Here is a 20400-nt window from a genome sequence, read left to right as displayed (position 1 = left end):
GCATTGTGGATAAAAATTTCGTGGTAAACTTGCCCGTTACATTTGGATAAAATTCCAAGCTTTCGTTGATTATCTCGAACACTGTCGTCAAAAGCTATGTATGTCGTCAAACTGGCGAGGTTCCTTCTTTTATGACCACAAGACGGCACAATCTGTCTCCACAGATCTTGTCTGCGCTCTCTATCCAAAGCACTATCCACTCGCTTCGATTGCTAGGCTACGAGAAGTCTTCCTCTGTGCTTTTTCTTTATCAAGTAGACCCTCCCATGCAATGAAAAGTGTATAACCGGTGTCTCAACTAAATTTTTTATCACAGACGCTAATCTCCACTGTTTCTCTAATCAAAAACTCACAATAAATCGAAGCGAGTGCCAGAATTCTCTTATGTTCAGACATAATCTTGTGTTTGCTGAGCCACCGCAGGTTATTCAAATATCTTGATATTTTACATACCGATCAACATCAGTTGGTGTAGACAACCAAGGTAACTGTTCCCTAACTTACAAGGAGTATTATAAGTCAATGACTCTCTCAGACCAAGAATATCTTCAACTGGTAGCAAAATTTCTTTAATTGTCCTGTATGGGCGAAACACTGGTGCCATTCCTTGCTTGCTTAGGTCTCTGCCTATCTAACTAGCGATTACAGCGCAGAATGGAATCTATGTGTTGGTCCTCCTAGCTTTCTTGAACGGCGTCGCATCATACTTTTATCGACAATGTTCACCTAATGTTACGGAAAGGAAACCTGTTCCTTCTCAACACTTTCGGCATATGATTCACCGCAGAGTCGACGAGACCCTTGTAGAAAATAGTCTGGGCTCTGTGAATAATGTAGCATAGCGCTCTTCTGAGTTTGATAGTCAAAACTGCGCCCATTGAGATACAGTTCTGCATGCTTCGAGTTTCAATACACAGAATCGCGCACACACCCATGTTTTCCATTCAACCAACACATCTAAGAAAGGCAAGTTTCAGTCGTAAATCTTATGTTTGAGTCATACTTTTCATACGTTCAATGAATTGCTACGGCACCTCACTGCAATTCTGCCAGATTAAAGCGTAACATCATCTTATCTGAAGAGGCAGCATGGGTGAGATGAAGGGGGGTGGGGGACGAGGCACTATTCAACGCTCGTTCTTCGAAACCCTCCACGAAACAATAAATACGGCTTGTGACAATGTAGGATGCATGGCCGTTGCATCAGATATTTCAAAACAGTTTCCACAATATAAAAAATATGTGATCATCACGGTGTATCGGAATGTTTTTCAGATTTCAGGTGAGAAATGAGCGGCCAGTAGTCTTAATATTTCTTCTTCTGGTCCTTGCTTAAACGTGTACTCTATCTCGAGCCTCACCATTTTTTAGTAGGCCCTATCCTCATTTGTTTGATGATACACACTAACATTGAGAATTTTTGATAAGGTGTCTGCAGTGGCCGATCGTAAGTTCCAACAATACTGTTTTTAGGAGAGGTGATAACAATCACGATTGTTCTAACTGGTATGCTGTCCTTGTGTATTGTAAGTAGACGATACAGCATGGGCGGCGTATGTTCTCTAGGCCTCAAATTCTATACAATTTCGTCAGATAGACTAGACTTCTTTAATTACCTCCTCTGTCTTCCAGCTGAAAGCTGATGTGGTATGTCAGTTAAAAATCTGTTAACGGCGGTCCTTAGATAATAGACGCAATTAGTAATGATAATAATCAGTTGCTTTCCGGACAACCATACTACTCCACTTGTTAGCTGATTAGAAAACAAATTCTTCACCTTTCTCCAATTAATTGTGTGCTTGTCTCTCCTCCCTGGTACTGTTAGAGGTGGCTTGGCAGTCATTGTAATCCGACTAGTAGCAAGCCTTACCTCATCTTCTACTTCCTGAAGAGGTTGCCACACTGCTTGTTCCAGTCCGCTGGTAATCTCGGCTACTGGCAGCATTCGTGGAGCTGGAGCGTAATCCACACCTATACTCAGCACCGACACGGTGGGTTCTTCAGACTTACGCATTCAGATTTACACCTACAGTTACATCTAAATATATATCCGCAAGCCGGACTAGGTTGCGTGGCGGAGGGAACCATTGTAACATTATGCGTGTGTAGGCGATCTAGTGATCCGCCTAGAGTTGGTACGATGTAGGCTGAATTTGTTTGCGAAGCTGTGCGGCCCCAGGGCCAGGCGAGCCACGTGCCTTAGCAAAGGACCAGATGTGGTGAAAATCCCTAGGAAGCCTTGCTGAGAGCCTCCACTTGGCTCAAAACCAACAGACCTCGATTAACTGTGGGAACAACGCTGCAAAATGCTAGCTCTGCTTGTTCCCCTTGCACGAGGCCACCAACTTTCACCACCTCCGACAGCATCCTGTATGAATTGGGGATGGCCTCTGAACGCATGAAGCAGGCGTCGTTGGTGCCGACCTGAGCCACAACTTGCAGACGACTGAACCCTGGACGATCTATAGTCGCAGGCAAGACTGACTCCACATCTCTGATGAAGCTCCTAGCAGACATACCGAGTACACATTGGCATTCTTTCTGGGCCTGAACACTGTCTTCCTAAGGGGATCCATAACACGCCCGATGTTGGAGCTCCCGATAAAGAGGAATCCCTGCTGAAGGGAAGGTCACCGGTTCACTCACAGTCTGAATAGGCGAGGTCAAATGGCCCTCTCCTACACTGACCCTTCTTCTCGAGAGACTCGAAAGCGTTACCACCTGCCACTCACCCTGCTGTGAGGGCGAATCCTCTGCAGCATGGTTCACTTGGATGTGCCTCAGCAGCAGAGCACATGGGCGAAACAAGCGACACCTTAGGTGCCCCTTGCGACGCGCCAGATTCATCGCCACTGCGGCATTCCAAGCCAGCAGCCTATAGGTGGCCGGCCGTAGTCAAAACTGCATTCAATATTTCGCAAACGCAGCTCCTCCTGCGTCCACACACATCCTACACGTCCTAGAAAGATAACCGACGAAAATTATAAAATGTGACAGGTACCTGGATATGCAACTTGCTACCTTCTGACGTGTACTTAGTGGTCGCTGATACCTTAACGAACTCTGTGTCTGGAATTTTTCGCGGTTGTCTTGATTGCTGGCCTGCCGTATTATCGAGTACAAGTCCAATGGCAACAGAACTGTCGATACAAATAGATGGCAACTGTATAAGTGGCAACTGTTGGCATCAAGGTCGTACCTCGTATGATGTATCCTCTTCTTAACGACTGCGTGGTACATCTTCCGTAAAATTCTGTTCACTGCAGTAGTTTCTACAAACTTCAGTAGACCTCTTTGTCACTAAACTGTAGCAGGAAAGTCAGATTACTCAGCAGCTACGACGGTTTCACTCGCAGCTTCTGCAACGGATGGACGCTATGCTATACTTCCCCTCTGTAGAGGATTTCACAATATGCATGAATAACTAATTAATTTCTGATAGTACACATTACGTTGTATCATGTAGAATTTAAATAAGACTGAGTTCTTTTAATTGTGTAAATTAATATGTAACGCTTGAATATTTTAGACAATAGCTCTGTATTTCAATATGTACTTATTGTTCTGTAATAAGCTTCCCTGTATATAGATTTATTACGTAAATTAATATGCAACACTTGTATTTTTTGGACAATACGCTGTTTTGCAACATATATTTATTGCGCTGTGATAACCTACACTGTACAGGCTTGAAGATGACGTAGTGTATCGTCGAAACTGATAGCTTAAAAATAAAACCTAAATAACGGCGACTGGTATTGTTTATTGGATACTGACCAGCCGCAGTGCCTTACTCCAGACAGAAGGTGGAGTTACAGTCACTAAACGCAAGTTCGTCGGTGTTTTTCTACATCTGAAAGCTGATGTCCATTCAAATTATGTGCGTCGCATAAGAGCGGTGCTAGTAGCGCCCCTATGAGGATGCAAATCAAGTTTGCTTTAAATTCACGCTGTCACGGTTGTGAGCGTTAGTTGCCTCTGAGATTGGACGTAGTGGGATGATGTTAGGCAAGAATGCGTTTAAGGCGACGAAGCAGCCCTTATCGACACCTTGACCGTGGTCGCGTAATAAGGCTACGAGAGGCTGGATGTTTCTTCTGCGATACTGCAGAAAGACGTGGTAGGAAAGTAGCAGTGGTTTCGATTATTCTCAGTGGTGAACACATGAATGCATGGTCGCAAGAAGACCGAGTTTCAGGCAGCCACGTGGCACTACCTAGAGGTAAGGGCATAGTATTCGGCGTATGGCTCTGCAGCAACAATCTGAGCAAGCAATCTGAGCTGCAGTTGGCACAACGAACTGCTACAAATCGGTTGCTTCAAGGGCAGTTACCAGCCTGGCACCCTGTAGCGTGCATTTCACTAACCACAAACTATCGCCATTTGTGACTCCAATGGTGACAAGCGAGAGCTCATTGGAGGACAGCGTGGTGAACCTTTGTTTTCTCTGACGAAAATAGGTTTCGTCTAGGTGCCAGCGATGACCGTGTGTTGGTTATAAAAAGACCAGTTGAGGGTCTGCAACCAACCTGTCTGCGTGCCAGACACATTGAAACTACACCTGGAGCTATAATCTGGGGTGTGATTTCGTATGGCAGCAGCAGCTCTCTCGTAGTTTTCAGCATCATTCTCATTGCAAACTTATACATCAACCTGGCGATTCGACCTGGATGAGATGGACAGAGGGAGGAGGAGGGGAGGTGGTCAGTGTGAGGGAGAGAACGAAATGGACAGAGAAAGAAGAGAAGATGGACAGGCAGAGCAGAGAGAACGAGATGAAAACGAGCGGAGAGAAGAGAAGGACAGGGTGAGGGCAAAGGACTTGGAGAGGCAGACAGGGAGGAGAAGGACAGAGAGAGGGGGAGAAGGAGATGGAACTACGGGGGGAGCGCCAGACGAAGAGAAGGGGAAGGAAAAGATAAGCAGAGAGAAAGGGATGGAGAAGGCAGACTATTAGAAGATCGTAACAAATACATACCCGAGCAACGTCTGGTATCTTTAAGGGCACGTTTTTAGCCATAGTATGTAAATCTATTTTTTCTTAATCAGAGAACCCTGTTTAGTAAAGCATGAAAGCCAATGCAAGTTATCTTGTGCGCGGTCGCATGTGATCGCTGGTGAGACACAGAAAGGATGTCTAATCTTTTGTTAATTACTTCTTCTGTTACCTGTTCTGGAATGGAGTCGAGGGAGAGCCTCGCGCGTTAGTCTGGCCGCTCTAATTTAAACTCTCTAGTAACATACTACTAATTATATAAGGAAATTTCCACTGCGCATGGACGAGATACTGACGTGCCGATAATCAACGTATCACTAGTGATTAATATTGTATTCCCAATGTAATTAGCATGTGCACTTCAGTAATTGTTATTGTTGTTGTTGTGGTCTTCAGTCCTGAGACTGGTTTGATGCAGCTCTCCATGCTACTCTATCCTGTGCAAGCTTCTTCATCTCCCAGTACCTACTGCAACCTACATCCTTCTGAATCTGCTTAGTATATTCACCACTTGGTCTCCCTCTACGATTTTTACCCTCCATGCTGCCCTCCAATACTAAATTGGTGACCCCTTGATGCCTCAGAACATGTCCTACCAACCGATCCCTTCTTCTGGTCAAGTTGTGCCACAAACTTCTCTTCTCCCAATCCTATTCAATACTTCCTTATTAGTTATGTGATCTACCCATCTAATCTTCAGGATTCTTCTGTAGCACCACATTTCGAAAGCTTCTGTTCTCTTCTTGTCCAATTTATTTATCGTCCATGTTTCATTTCCATACATGGCTACACTCCATACAAATACTTTCAGAAATGACTTCCTGACACTTAAATCTATACTCGATGTTAACAAATTTCTCTTTTCAGAAACGATTTCCTTGCCATTGCCAGTCTACATTTTATATCCTCTCTACGTCGACCATCATCAGTTATTTTTCTTCCCAAATAGCAAAACTCCTTTTCTACTTTAAGTGTCTCATTTCCTAATCTAATTCCCTCAGCATCACCCGACTTAATTCGACTACATTCCATTATCCTCGTTTTGCTTTTGTTGATGTTCATCTTATATCCTCCTTTCAAGTCACTTCAGTAATTATAGTTATGATTAACCCTATTGTGATTTCATTATTTGTTTAATCCATGATCCTAAAATTTCAACATTATATGTAACTGTATTTTCAGTATTTATCTCATTTTAGCTCAAAATAACGTAGCCCACGAACCTCCTTCTTACGGCGACGAAATTCTCAAAGTATGTGTCTGATGCCACCTTATCGTGGTTGAAATATATTCACTGATTTTTCAATATATCCATCCATCTCAATTCAGTTCAACAAAAATTATAAAAAAAAATAATATATTTACATTAGCGACACGTTGGCCAGGACGTTATTTGTGAGCTAATAATTTTTTTTGTTTCATGTTTCATCGCAAACATTGCTCTGAGAAATCACCAAGAAGAAATGAATGGAGTAATCCAATACCGAAGTTGAAACACGAAGAAATCCCACTAGAAGACAAGCTAAGAGAAGTCTACATTACATTGGAAAGGCAAAGTAAGACAAGGAAAGGACACTACAGTAAGCAAACTAAGAAAAGACTAAACTACAAGCAAGGTGAACTTATACTTTTGCGTACTCACCACAAATCCTCAGCTCTGATGCACAGGAATGCTAAGTGGAGACTTGTCTACGACGGTCCATACATAATCCACGGGATACCGCATCAAGGAGCGTACTTACTAAAGAACGGGAGAAATGACAAGATTATAGTATTATATCCGCATAAAGACATTAGAAAGTACAACACAGAATAACTACATGTAAACAGTAGTTTTAAGGGAATGCACTGAATAATGACAGGCAAAGGATACTAATATTAATTAAGTAATATTTATGTACCTGACTGAAGAAAGAAGACATGATTGCAGCACGATAATGCTGAATATTATAGTCATTAAGATAGAAGGTAAGTGATATTATTTGTTACTAAGTACACTCCTGGAAATTGAAATAAGGACACCGTGAATTCATTGTCCCAGGAAGGGGAAACTTTATTGACACATTCCTGGGGTCAGATACATCACATAATCACACTGACAGAACCACAGGCACATAGACACAGGCAACAGAGCATGCACAATGTCGGCACTAGTACAGTGTATATCCACGTTTCGCAGCAATGCAGGCTGCTATTCTCCCATGGAGACGATCGTAGAGATGCTGGATGTAGTCCTGTGGAACGGCTTGCCATGCCATTTCCACCTGGCGCCTCAGTTGGACCAGCGTTCGTGCTGGACGTGCAGACCGCGTGAGACGACGCTTCATCCAGTCCCAAACATGCTCAATGTGGGACAGATCCGGAGATCTTGCTGGCCAGGGTAGTTGACGTACACCTTCTAGAGCACGTTGGGTGGCACGGGATACATGCGGACGTGCATTGTCCTGTTGGAACAGCAAGTTCCCTTGCCGGTCTAGGAATGGTAGAACGATGGGTTCGATGACGGTTTGGATGTACCGTGCACTGTTCAGTGTCCCCTCGACGATCACCAGTGGTGTACGGCTAGTGTAGGAGATCGCTCCCCACACCATGATGCCGGGTGTTGGCCCTGTGTGCCTCGGTCGTATGCAGTCCTGATTGTGGCGCTCACCTGCAAGGCGCCAAACACGCATACGACCATCATTGGCACCAAGGCAGAAGCGACTCTCATCGCTGAAGACGACACGTCTCCATTCGTCCCTCCATTCACGCCTGTCGCGACACCACTGGAGGCGGGCTGCACGATGTTGGGGCGTGAGCGGAAGACGGCCTAACGGTGTGCGGGACCGTAGCCCAGCTTCATGGAGACGGTTGCGAATGGTCCTCGCCGATATCCCAGGAGCAACAGTGTCCCTAATTTGCTGGGAAGTGGCGGTGCGGTCCCCTACGGCACTGCGTAGGATCCTACGGTCTTGGCGTGCATCCGTGCGTCGCTGCGGTCCGGTCCCAGGTCGACGGGCACGTGCACCTTCCGCCGACCACTGGCGACAACATCGATGTACTGTGGAGACCTCACGCACCACGTGTTGAGCAATTCGGCGGTACGTCCACCCGGCCTCCCGCATGCCCACTATACGCCCTCGCTCAAAGTCCGTCAACTGCACATACGGTTCACGTCCACGCTGTCGCGGCATGCTACCAGTGTTAAAGACTGCGATGGAGCTCCGTATGCCACGGCAAACTGGCCGACACTGACGGCGGCCGTGCACAAATGCTGCGCAGCTAGCGCCATTAGAAGGCCAACACCGCGGTTCCTGGTGTGTCCGCTGTGCCGTGCGTGTGATCATTGCTTGTACAGCCCTCTCGCAGTGTCCGGAGCAAGTATGGTGGGTCTGACACACCGGTGTCAATGTGTTCTTTTTTCCATTTCCAGGAGTGTATATATGATCGTACAAGGCACATAAATTAAAGAAGTTTGCAGTACGATGTGGAGACTGTGACACTGATCCACACGCACGCCTGTGGAACAAATAGAAATTCTTGAGCACAGCGATTTGAGACAAAAACACACGACACTGTGTGACGCGAAAACAGTGGCCAATTATTTGCATGGTTAACTTAGGTTATGATTTACTGAATAAATTTCCTTTTCTTTACGCGGTAACATTTGTGTGTAATAAGCGCCTCAAGGTCCAGTGCTCTAGTTATGATGTATTTTGTCTTATATTCTCTATTTTCAGGTGAATTTAAACTTGTATATATTTGTTGAATTTTTGATTTGCAGACAATACTTATTTCACTATGTTATTTAGTTGGGAAAACTAGTTCACAACAGAAGGAGAAATGTGAATAATATTGTACATGTCTAACATGAAACCCTCACATGAATGAGTGAGAAATACAGTTGTAATTGTATTCTTAATTTTATTTCCATGTCAATGTATTGACCCATAGCTGTAAATAAGGACAAGAGTGTAGAAAAGGACCAGAATATATAAATGTCCACAAATTGAAAGTTTTGTCAAACACAGTGTGATCAGTGTGTTTACGTGTGAATTTATTCGCGTGTATAAACAAGTGTGTTGTTAGGTCTTGTGTGTGAATACGAACAATGACAACGACGTGATACGGTGAAATTTTCAATCCAAACGACTCTGAACAAAGACATTATGCCAATTATGTTTGACGACGAGCGCAAGCTGTCGCGAACAATTATCGTCGAAGTGCGCACGCACTCTCTAACAACATGAGAAACTAACTATGTAATGCCATGCAAGCGACCGGAGGAGCAACTTATGGAACACTTCAAAATTCTAATCATTCAACGTACGACGAACACTAACCTTAGAACATTGGATAACCAAATCAGTAAACTGTGACGTCGGAAGTGATTTCCATGCCTTCTCCGTGAATAAACACTTGTGGCACACGTGAAGTTACGTACTTCAGTTCTTACGTACGACCGGATCTGTGAACAACGACAAAATAGGCAATCAAACGACATAAATGAACCCTTTCCTACGTTAAAAGCGAGTAAAAGGTGCACTGTACTGAATTTTAATGGGCAATACAAACCTGTATCGCAGCTGCAATAACACCGACAAATGTACTTTAACCGCTGACGGCAATTGACGGCACGAGAACCTAACGGATGCAAGAAATGAATAAATTATAAACTATACCAGTATAATGACCATTGAAAACCAATGGAAAATATTTTCTTTGCAAAGTGATGAAGTATTTACCTGCAAGGAACTTTGGTATGCAGTCATATGAACGTTATCACGACGAGATACATCCGAGAATCTACGCGCGGCAACAGAGACTGAAACGGGCAACTATGCGAGACGGAGTATCTAGCAACGATCGCGGCGCGGCAGCAACCTACAGTGAAGCGCATGTTGTTATGTTTAAGGAATTGTATGAGTATTTATTATTTATTATTTTTTTTTATTTTTGCATCCCATTTGGGAAAGTTGCTTGTCTAAAGATGTGATCTTTTGCCTCGCAACTTTGGGGGCGGTTTAAAGGCACATTTTTAGCCATAGCATGTAAATCTATTTTTCCTTAAGCAGAGAACCCTGTTTAATAAAGCATGAAAGCCAATGCAAGTTATCTTGTGCGCGGTCGCATGTGATCGCTGGTGAGACACAGAAAGGATGTCTAATCTTTTGTTAATTACTTCTTCTGTTACTTGTTCTGGAGTGGAGTCGAGGGAGAGCCTCGCGCGTTAGACTGGCCGCTCTAATTTAAAATATTTATTTTATAAAAAGTCACTGCATGATGCAGGGTGCATACTCGCGCATGCTAGTAATTGTATAAGGAAGTTTGCACTGCGCACGGACTAGATAACGACGTGCGGATAATCAACATATCACTAGTGATTAATATTGTATTCCCAATGTAAGTAGCATAGTGCACTTCAGTAATTATAGTTATGATTAACGCTATTGTGATTTCATTATTAATTTAACCCATGATCCTAAAATTTCAACATTATATGTAAACTGTATTTTCAGTAGTTATCTCATTTTAGCTCAGAAATAACGTGGCCCACGAACCTCGTTCTTACGGCGACGAAATTCTCAAAGTATATGTCTGATGGCTGATGCCACCTTATCATGGTTGAAATAGATTCACTGATTTTTAAATATTTCCATCCATCTCAATTCAGTTCAACAAAAATTATAAAAAAACAAAATAATATAAATAATCATATTTACACACACACACACACATACACACACACACACACACACACACACACACACACACATATATATATATATATATATATATATATATATATATATATATAGTTTGATTATTTACATATCCAACTTGTATAAATATTCAGATGGTATCATACTGGCAACATATATGTCAGAAGCCGAAACTGTATCTTTTGTATCCTAGAAAACAACGATATCGTGTTTGCGCTGTTGACGATGATAGAGAATGTGGTTTCCAGTACAGCACTCGTGGCTGCCGCATCGCGGTCACGATGTGATGCCGAGGCAGTGTCAAATAAGTCTTACGGTCTGACGATAATTTCATGGATTTGTAGTTTTAGCTTGACGATGTCCACTATTGACAAACGATAGATACTGTTATTCTGAAGAAGGTTGGGTTATACCGACTGAAACCTAGGTAAATTCTAGGTAAACGGTGCAACTGGGGTCTTTCATTATTAAAATTAGTTTTTGCTTAATCCTATATGTAAGGTCAAAAGTCTGGTGGTATACGCAACACTGTCAGTCCGTAGCTATCAAGCTAAATATTGGTGAGAGTTCCTTTCGCCACGAGGCTTCGACTTGGTTAGCTCTGCGTCTGGCGCTGTTCCACGAGGTTACATTGGCGACCTCAATTGCAGAGGCTGGTAGTCAAAAGCTTACATGGCTGGAGCGGCTGACCCTTAACTGCGAAGAGGAACTGACAGCGGCCGCTCATCACATTTTCAGTGACAGATCGCTGAGTGGCGCTGCAGTCTCAGAGCTCAGCTAAGTGCACTTCTGTGTAACCGGTGCCTGTTTAACTCTGACGATAGCTGTAAACAGACCTCATATACTCACAAATTTGTCATGAGGTGAGGGTATATTCCGAGTCAAGGACACTCTCTCGGAGTGGCATACTTTCGCTAAAGGTACAGTTGATAGTCTCAGATTGCTCTGTCGCTAACTAGAAATTGCGTGTAGTCATTTCTGTAACTTCTGCGTATGGTAAACTGTACAGCTCTTTCATTGAGCTGTCTTACTTCTATTTAACTGTTAATGGCAGTAGGTAGCAGCTGTCGCAGCTTTGTAGATGTGTGCTAGTATTTTGAATAGCTACGTATTGTGTATGAAGCGTAGTGCATTAGGGCGAAACCTACATTGATTAGTACTGCTGGTAGGTGCGATGATAACAGAGACCTTTCACGGTGGGAGCAAGTGGAGAAAAGCTCGGTTGCACAGCCGAAATAAAGGGTATGCGACTTGAAAATCATCAAGACCCACGGCAGTTTCCTCATGTTTTTATTTTATTGTTCTGTGGTCCCCTCACTCTTCACAGCTGAGACTGGCGTAGTAGCGGCACAACTTGCAACTCTTGACGACAATTGTTCTTATAAAAAAGAGTTTTAAGTATTAAAATAGATAAAATATCTACAAGTTTTTCGAAGAAATATCGAGCTGTTTTCTTAAGTGATACTGAAAAAGAAGAAGACAAAGCATTTCCCTAGGAGGACTTACTCCTAGACGAGATAATTTGGACTAAATGATGCATATTGGTTCTGTTGATGCAATGTGCGGAGTTCCTATTTGGGAATCGGTGGGATGTGGGTTAAGGGTGGTAAGGAAAAAAACGTTTTGGGATAAAGATAACTTTGAGGGATGCCAGGGCATCCTTTCTCCAGTCTCTGTCTTTCTTTACTGTTTTTACCAGCTACTGTTTCCCCTGGTACCATGGAACCTACTCTCTTACGTGCATATTATTTTGAATTGCGGGCAACCTGCTATACGTCCAAATTTTTATAAGAAGGCAAAAAATATCGCTCTGGCTGCAGAAAGATTTTATCAAACCACGACCTGTTTCACGCCACTTTAGACACATCTTCAGGCAATGTAAAATTTTCTCTACGTAATTTAAACCCGCTAGAAGCGATTGTCCAACACATGGAAAGGAAGATGTTCCGTATAATCAGCTGAAGGCGATGTGGGCAGGCTATAAGGACGTTCCTTATGCACTAAATCGGTCGTGGTTATAATAAAAGTCTTTCTACCGCCGGGGCGATGTTTCTTGTCTTCTTATTAAAATGTGTTCCCTTATGTCTTAACAGTTGACAAGTTATATTGTCCCTTCTTCTTGTGAGTCTTTTCCAAATGTTCCTTTCTTCACCGATTCTGCAGAGAATCTCCTCACTCCTTACTTTATCAATCCACCTAGTTTTCAACTTTCTTCCGTAGCAACACACTGCAAATGCTTCCATTCTCTCTTGTCCCAGGTTTCCCAAAGATCATGATTTACTACCGTACAGTGCTGTATTCCAACCATACATTTTCAGAAATTTGTTCCTCCAATTATGTTTGACACCAGTAGGTTTCTCTTGGCCATGAATGCCCTCTTTGCCTGTGCTACTCGTCTTTTTATGTATTTCTTGCTTCGCCCGTCATGGGTTATTTTGTTTCCAAAACAACAAAATTCGTTAACTCCGTCTGCTTCGTGGTCACCAATTATTATGTTAATTTGTTCACTGTTCTCATTTCTGTTCCTTCTTACTACTTCCGTCTTCCTTCGATTTACTCTCAACCCATTTCCGCACTCAGCAGATTGCAAGCGGGGAAGATGGCTCAGTGGTTAGTACACTGGACTTGCATTCGGGAGGACAACGCTTCAAATTCGCGTCCTGCCATTAAAATTTACGTTGCCCGTAGTTTTCCTAAATCGCTCCTGGCAAATGCCGGAATGGTTCCTTTGAGAGGGCATGGCCGATTTCCTTCTCCGTCCTTGAAACAATCCGAGCTTGTGTTCTAATAACGTCGATGAAGACGAAGCGTTGAACCCAAATCTAATCTTCCTTCATTCATTAGGCTGTTCATACCATTCAGCAGATCCTGTAATTCTGCTTCAATTTCACTGAGGATAGAAATATCTTCAGCGAATCTCATCATTGGTGCCTTTTTACGCTAAATTTAAATGCTACTCTTGAAATTTTCTCGTATTTCCGTCATTGCTTTTTCGACATATAGATTGAACAGCAGGGGCCATAGACTACATCCGTATCATACACGCTTTTTGATTCAAACGATTCGTTCTTCGTATTCTAATCCTATTGCTCCCTTTTGGTTCTTTTACATTTTGTATATTAAGCACCTCTCCCTACAGCATATTCCTATTTTTCTCAGAATCTGTGACGTCTTGAGCCATATTACGTTGTCGCATAGCTTGAGCGTCTTCTAGCAAATCCTCAGTTTCCTTTGCCATTCTTATTTATAGTATTCTTGCCAAAAACTTGGAAGTATGACTTGTTCAGCTGATTGTGCGATATTTCTCGCTCCAAACAGCTATTGCTATTATCGGGAAAGTGTGGAATGTCCGGTATTATGTCGCCACTCTCATAGATTCTAGACACAACCGCAGTGATATTCGAAATTCGGATGGAATGTTATCTGCCCCTCCTGTTTTATTTGATAATAAATCTTCCAAAGCTCTTTTAAATTCTGAATCTAACGCTGGTTCCCCTATCTGTTACATATCAATTTCAGTCTCTTCTTATTTCACGTTATCGCGCAATGCCTCCCCCCTCACAGATTTTCTCTATACTATCTCCTACAATCCACTTCCTTAATAATGAGTTATCATTGCATTCTTAATGTTTCACCTTTGCTTTTAATTCCACAGACGGTTGTTTTGACTTTTCTTTATGCCGACTCAGACTTTCCGACGATCATTTCTTTTTGGATTTTTTCACTTTTCTCCTGCAGCCATTTCGCCTTGACTTCCTCACTCTCCCTATTTATTTCATTCCTAAGTGACCTATACAGTCATATTCCTGACATTCTCTAACTATTCTTGTGTTTTCTTCTTTTGTCAATCAGTAGAAGAATTTTTCTGTTAACTCAACGTTTCTTCGCAGTTACGTTACTAGCAGCTACGTTTGTCTTTCCAATATCTGTATTTGCTCTTTTTGGAGATTTACCCTACTCTCAAATTGAAGGACGTGATGTGGTGTTCCTTATTGCGGTATCGGCAACTTTATCGAACTTCAGACTCGTCTCATCCTGCCTCAGTACTTCATTATCCCTCTTCCTTTGACACTGATTCTTCCGTACAATAGTCTTCAGCTTCAGTCTACTTGTAAGCGCATTGTCATATCGCTGGCTTAGTTGCGGAGTATCTTTGCGGGCAGCCGCGTCTGCAGAGTCGAGCACGGGGCACGGAACTGTGATGTTATGTTGCGGGTAGCTCTGCATGTAAGAGGCATTGTTATTATGGAAGTTCGAGTGTTGCTACAAGTGCTATTATAGTTAGGTGATCAAATATGGAAGTGATTCAGAGGAAAATGCGTAATGATGTAATTAAAAATGAGCAGTGCCACCGATAATGTATTTGTGTATCCTCTCGTTGCGTGTCGCACCGTACATCAATCATCCGCACCGTGTTCGGCCACTCAGAATGAACTAATGTCGATCAGCAGTATAGTTTACCACGAAAGAGGGCGTTCACGTGCCAGTGTCTTGAAGTGAGCGTGAGAAAGTGCGTTCGGTTATTGCGTTCCGCATCATCAATAATCAGTCGCGTCGCGACGGTTGCGCGCACGCTCGTACAAGTGAGAACTGAGAAAAATTATGAACAGCGTTAGATCATTACTGGTACTGAATATCTGTGTATGCGTGGCGAGCGTAAGAACTTTCGTTCGATCATTCGGCCTCCACATTTTCAACAGTCACCTGCATAGTATCAGTTACGCGTACGCTCGTCCAAGTGATATTGTGGACAGATAATCATCAAGAATGCTAATTGGGATAAACACTCATGGCTTATAACGCAAACAGTGCAACCTACGACTTTCTTATCGTTTCAGAATATACACTCCTGGAAATGGAAAAAAGAACACATTGACACCGGTGTGTCAGACCCACCATACTTGCTCCGGACACTGCGAGAGGGCTGTACAAGCAATGATCACACGCACGACACAGCGGACACATCAGGAACCGCGGTGTTGGCCGTCGAATGGCGCTAGCTGCGCAGCATTTGTGCACCGCCGCCGTCAGTGTCAGCCAGTTTGCCGTGGCATACGGAGCTCCATCGCAGTCTTTAACACTGGTAGCATGCCGCGACAGCGTGGACGTGAACCGTATGTGCAGTTGACGGACTTTGAGCGAGGGCGTATAGTGGGCATGCGGGAGGCCGGGTGGACGTACCGCCGAATTGCTCAACACGTGGGGCGTGAGGTCTCCACAGTACATCGATGTTGTCGCCAGTGGTCGGCGGAAGGTGCACGTGCCCGTCGACCTGGGACCGGACCGCAGCGACGCACGGGTGCACGCCAAGACCGTAGGATCCTACGCAGTGCCGTAGGTGACCTCACCGCCACTTCCCAGCAAATTAGGGACACTGTTGCTCCTGGGGTATCGGCGAGGACCATTCGCAACCGTCTCCATGAAGCTGGGCTACGGTCCCGCACACCGTTAGGCCGTCTTCCGCTCACGCGCCAACATCGTGCAGCCCGCCTCCAGTGGTGTCGCGACAGGCGTGAATGGAGGGACGAATGGAGACGTGTCGTCTTCAGCGATGAGAGTCGCTTCTGCCTTGGTGCCAATGATGGTCGTATGCGTGTTTGGCGCCGTGCAGGTGAGCGCCACAATCAGGACTGCATACGACCGAGGCACACAGGGCCAACACCCGGCATCATGGTGTGGGGAGCGATCTCCTACACTGGCCGTACACCACTGGTGATCGTCGAGGGGACACTGAATAGTGCACGGTACATCCAAACCGTCATCGAACCCATCGTTCTACCATTCCTAGACCGGCAAGGGAACTTGCTGTTCCAACAAGACAATGCACGTCCGCATGTATCCCGTGCCACCCAACGTGCTCTAGAAGGTGTACGTCAACTACCCTGGCCAGCAAGATCTCCGGATCTGTCCCCCATTGAGCATGTTTGGGACTGGATGAAGCGTCGTCTCACGCGGTCTGCACGTCCAGCACGAACGCTGGTCCAACTTAGGCGCCAGGTGGAAATGGCATGGCAAGCCGTTCCACAGGACTACATCCAGCATCTCTACGATCGTCTCCATGGGAGAATAGCAGCCTGCATTGCTGCGAAACGTGGATATACACTGTACTAGTGCCGACATTGTGCATGCTCTGTTGCCTGTGTCTATGTGCCTGTGGTTCTGTCAGTGTGATCATGTGATGTATCTGACCCCAGGAATGTGTCAATAAAGTTTCCCCTTCCTGGGGCAATGAATTCACGGTGTTCTTATTTCAATTTCCAGGAGTGTAGTTGTTCATACCAGATGTAGGACAGTGTTGTGTTTAATGTTGAGTGGCTCATCTAAATCCGCTTGAATATTTAGATACTCAATTTCAGGTAAGCCAGCAGCACTGTGAAGCCGAACAGTACGACCGCCGCGGGATTATCAGATACGTGATGTGGACAGATCGCACGGTAAAGAAGCAACAAGCAAGAACTTATACCAATGAAGAAACCCCCGCCATTTGTATCCCCGGGCGTGTTGCATACTCTCCTTCATTACTTAATTATGATCTGAATCTATATCTGCGTCTGGGTACGCCTCACAGCCCCACTACGAAAACTCTGTCTGACCATGGTGTAATCTAACGCAATCTCCCCGTGTCTCCGCGCCTTTTCTGCCTATGCTTCCTCCTCTTGTGAGTACTGGACAGAGTAGTCGCTGTTACTGGCTAAAATTTATTGCATAACTCAATTAACCCTTTTCCTCTCTCATTCCTATTACCATGTCAATTTCTCCAACCAACGCTTTGTTCTACACCCTCACTTATACATTCCCCACATACTTTCCCTATTTATTTAAATTCTGGTTGCGTCGTCGGCGTGTATACCTGAACCGTTTCTGACGGCTTTGGTTTCCTGTCGATTGTAATGAGGACAACGTTGTCACTAAAGTGTTCAGAGTAACTCACTCTCTGCCCTTGCTTCTTGTTGATAACGAATCCTACTCCAGTTACAACATTTTCTGCTGCTATTGGTATTGTGCTATAGTCGTATGTTCAAAATTCTATGTTCTCTTTACATTTCAATTTGTTTAGCCCCGCTCTACTTAGATTGAGCCTTATCATCTCATTCCGGAGGACGACGGTTCAATCCCGTCTCCGGCCATCCTGCTTTAGGTTTTCCGTGATTTCCCTAAATCGCTTCAGGCAAATGCCGGGATGGTTCCCTTGAAAGGGCACGGCCGATTTCCTTCCCCATCCTTCCCTCACCCGAGCTTGCGCTCCGTCTCTAATGACCTCGTTGTCGACGGGACGTTAAACACTAATCTCCTCCTCCTTATCGTCTCCCTTTTCAAGGTCTCTAGCTTCCCGACCTCGTTCAAACCACTTTTTCCACGCTCCGACTATAGAGTGTTACTCTTTCGTTGGTTATTCCATCTTATCCGCGCAGAACCATGCACATCAGCAGCTCCCTTCCGTGACCGGAATGAGGGACTATCAGAAACCTTTTGCCTGTAGTGAGATTCTCATTCAACTGCAGGATACATGCTCTCCCGATGCACCTCATTCGGCTTTAATGGTTTCCTTCTGCACCATCAAGCCATTTATCAACGCTGATTCTTTCGACTTTCAAGGGTAGTTTCTCACCACAAAGACAAGAGGGTGCTCTGAACATCTGTACAGCGAAACGGAAGATCTTTTCTCTTTTCAACTACGCAACGGTAAAATCAGAGCACAGTATCTATTTTTATCGACGAAAAACTGCATTATATTTGGTACAGTACTAAAAATTTGATAAAATTCTACCGTATTCGAGCAGGGTTTCTTTTTAGTATTTCATTAAAATGATTTATTTGTCAATCCTGGTTGATGTGAATGAACATATACAAAGAAAATATACTCAACAATATAATGCACATGCATGGTCCCCATAGTAAATAAAAATAAATTAAACAGAAAACTTTTTATGCATAATATGTATTATCACAGGACGATGAGTTGGGGAAGGAAAGAGTATGCAAACAAAAGCACGTGAGGCATAGGAAAAAAATAAGGTATCAATCTCCAACTAATTCATCAAAAAATAGAAATGAAATTGATTCTGAGGTGGCATACCAAACTTATTGCATTCCCAACTGAGAAGTCATGGCTCAATGCAAAGCATGTACCAAACCGCGAAAATGCATTAAACTGTGTATCACAAAATCTGAAGAAAATAATTTACATGTGTAGGTATTCGCTCTATTCTGATAGGTTAGAGATATTCATAACTAGCAGGCAACTCAATTTATGTACTGTAAGACATAGGTAAAAACGCCAATGGTACACAAAAATACAACCCACATATTCTGCAAGAAATCATTATAAATCTGCAAACGTGCATATACATTACACAAGTGCTCAAAGCACAGTTATTATTGAAGATTAATGTAAGAATTAACCTGATTTCTATCATCGATCGCCAGCTCCCCACAAACCACGAAAAATACAAAAATTCAATCCTGATCCTTTTTCGTGAATTTACTTGATACACTGAAAACAATTTCACTTTACTAGCTATACTTGAGCATAAATTTTCCTTGTATTCCACGTGGTAGCAAACCGATTAACACAAATTACTTCTTACCATAAACATAATAATAATAATGATAAACACATGCGACATTACCCTTTCCATCACTAGCAATTTTTGCCCCTAGCAACCAAAGGGAGAAATAAAGATTACTTAGTACAAATATCACACTCTTAAGTTCCTCCAAGTGCCTCAGTCCATAGAGGATCCAAAGGTCTTATCTCATGTTGCCGGATCTCAGCGTCAGAACGTCCCACCGGATGAGCTGAAACCGCAGGGATTAATTGTTGGAAGGGTTGGTAGCCATGAAAGAGGACTACACCGTCTCCTGCTAACTTGACTGTGTGTACCTAACCTCGCCCCTACTTTGCCATTAAATTTAAATCTCATTACTTTTCTGCCTGTGCTACTACAACATGGCAAAACTATTCTAGCAAACTAAGGCTACCGCTCACTATTATCAAGCTAACAATCACCCACGCCAGTTGCGCATTCTGGATTAAAATATAGGAAAAAGATATAGGAAGGACACTCGTACACAAATATAAATATAAAAACTCTGTATAAAACGACTCACTTCCTTCCTAAAAAAATCATTTTTAATGAAATACTTAAACAAACCCTGCTCTTATATGTTACAATCCCGTCAAACTCGTAATACGTTAGTAAATAATGTGATAAATTTTCATTGATAAAAGTAGATGTTGTGCTATAATTTATCCAGTGCCTGATTGGAATGAGATTAGATTTTCACTGTGACTCACAAGAAATACTGTCAGGTCGAAATGAGGAAATCTGAACTAATAAATTTACTTATCGTCCAAGTTTCACTTCCATACATTGCTACACTCCATATAAAGAATTTCAGAAAGAACATCTCGACACTTAAATTTCTACTCGATGTTAACAAATTTCTCTTCTTCAAAAACGCGTTTCTTGCCATTGCCGGCCTACATTTTATATCCTTCCTACTTCGACCATGATCAGTTATTTTGCTTCTCAAATAACAAAACTCAACTACTGTAAGTATCTCATTTTCTAACCTAATTCCCTCAGCATCAACTAATTTAATTCGACTACATTCCATTAGCCTCGTTTTGCTTTTGTTAATGTTCATCTTATATACTCTTTTCAAGACACCATCTACAACGTTCAACTTCTCTTGCAA

Source organism: Schistocerca serialis, chromosome 8 (assembly GCF_023864345.2).
Source record: "Schistocerca serialis cubense isolate TAMUIC-IGC-003099 chromosome 8, iqSchSeri2.2, whole genome shotgun sequence".
Taxonomy (NCBI): domain Eukaryota; kingdom Metazoa; phylum Arthropoda; class Insecta; order Orthoptera; family Acrididae; genus Schistocerca; species Schistocerca serialis.
This window is presented reverse-complemented; position numbering follows the sequence as displayed.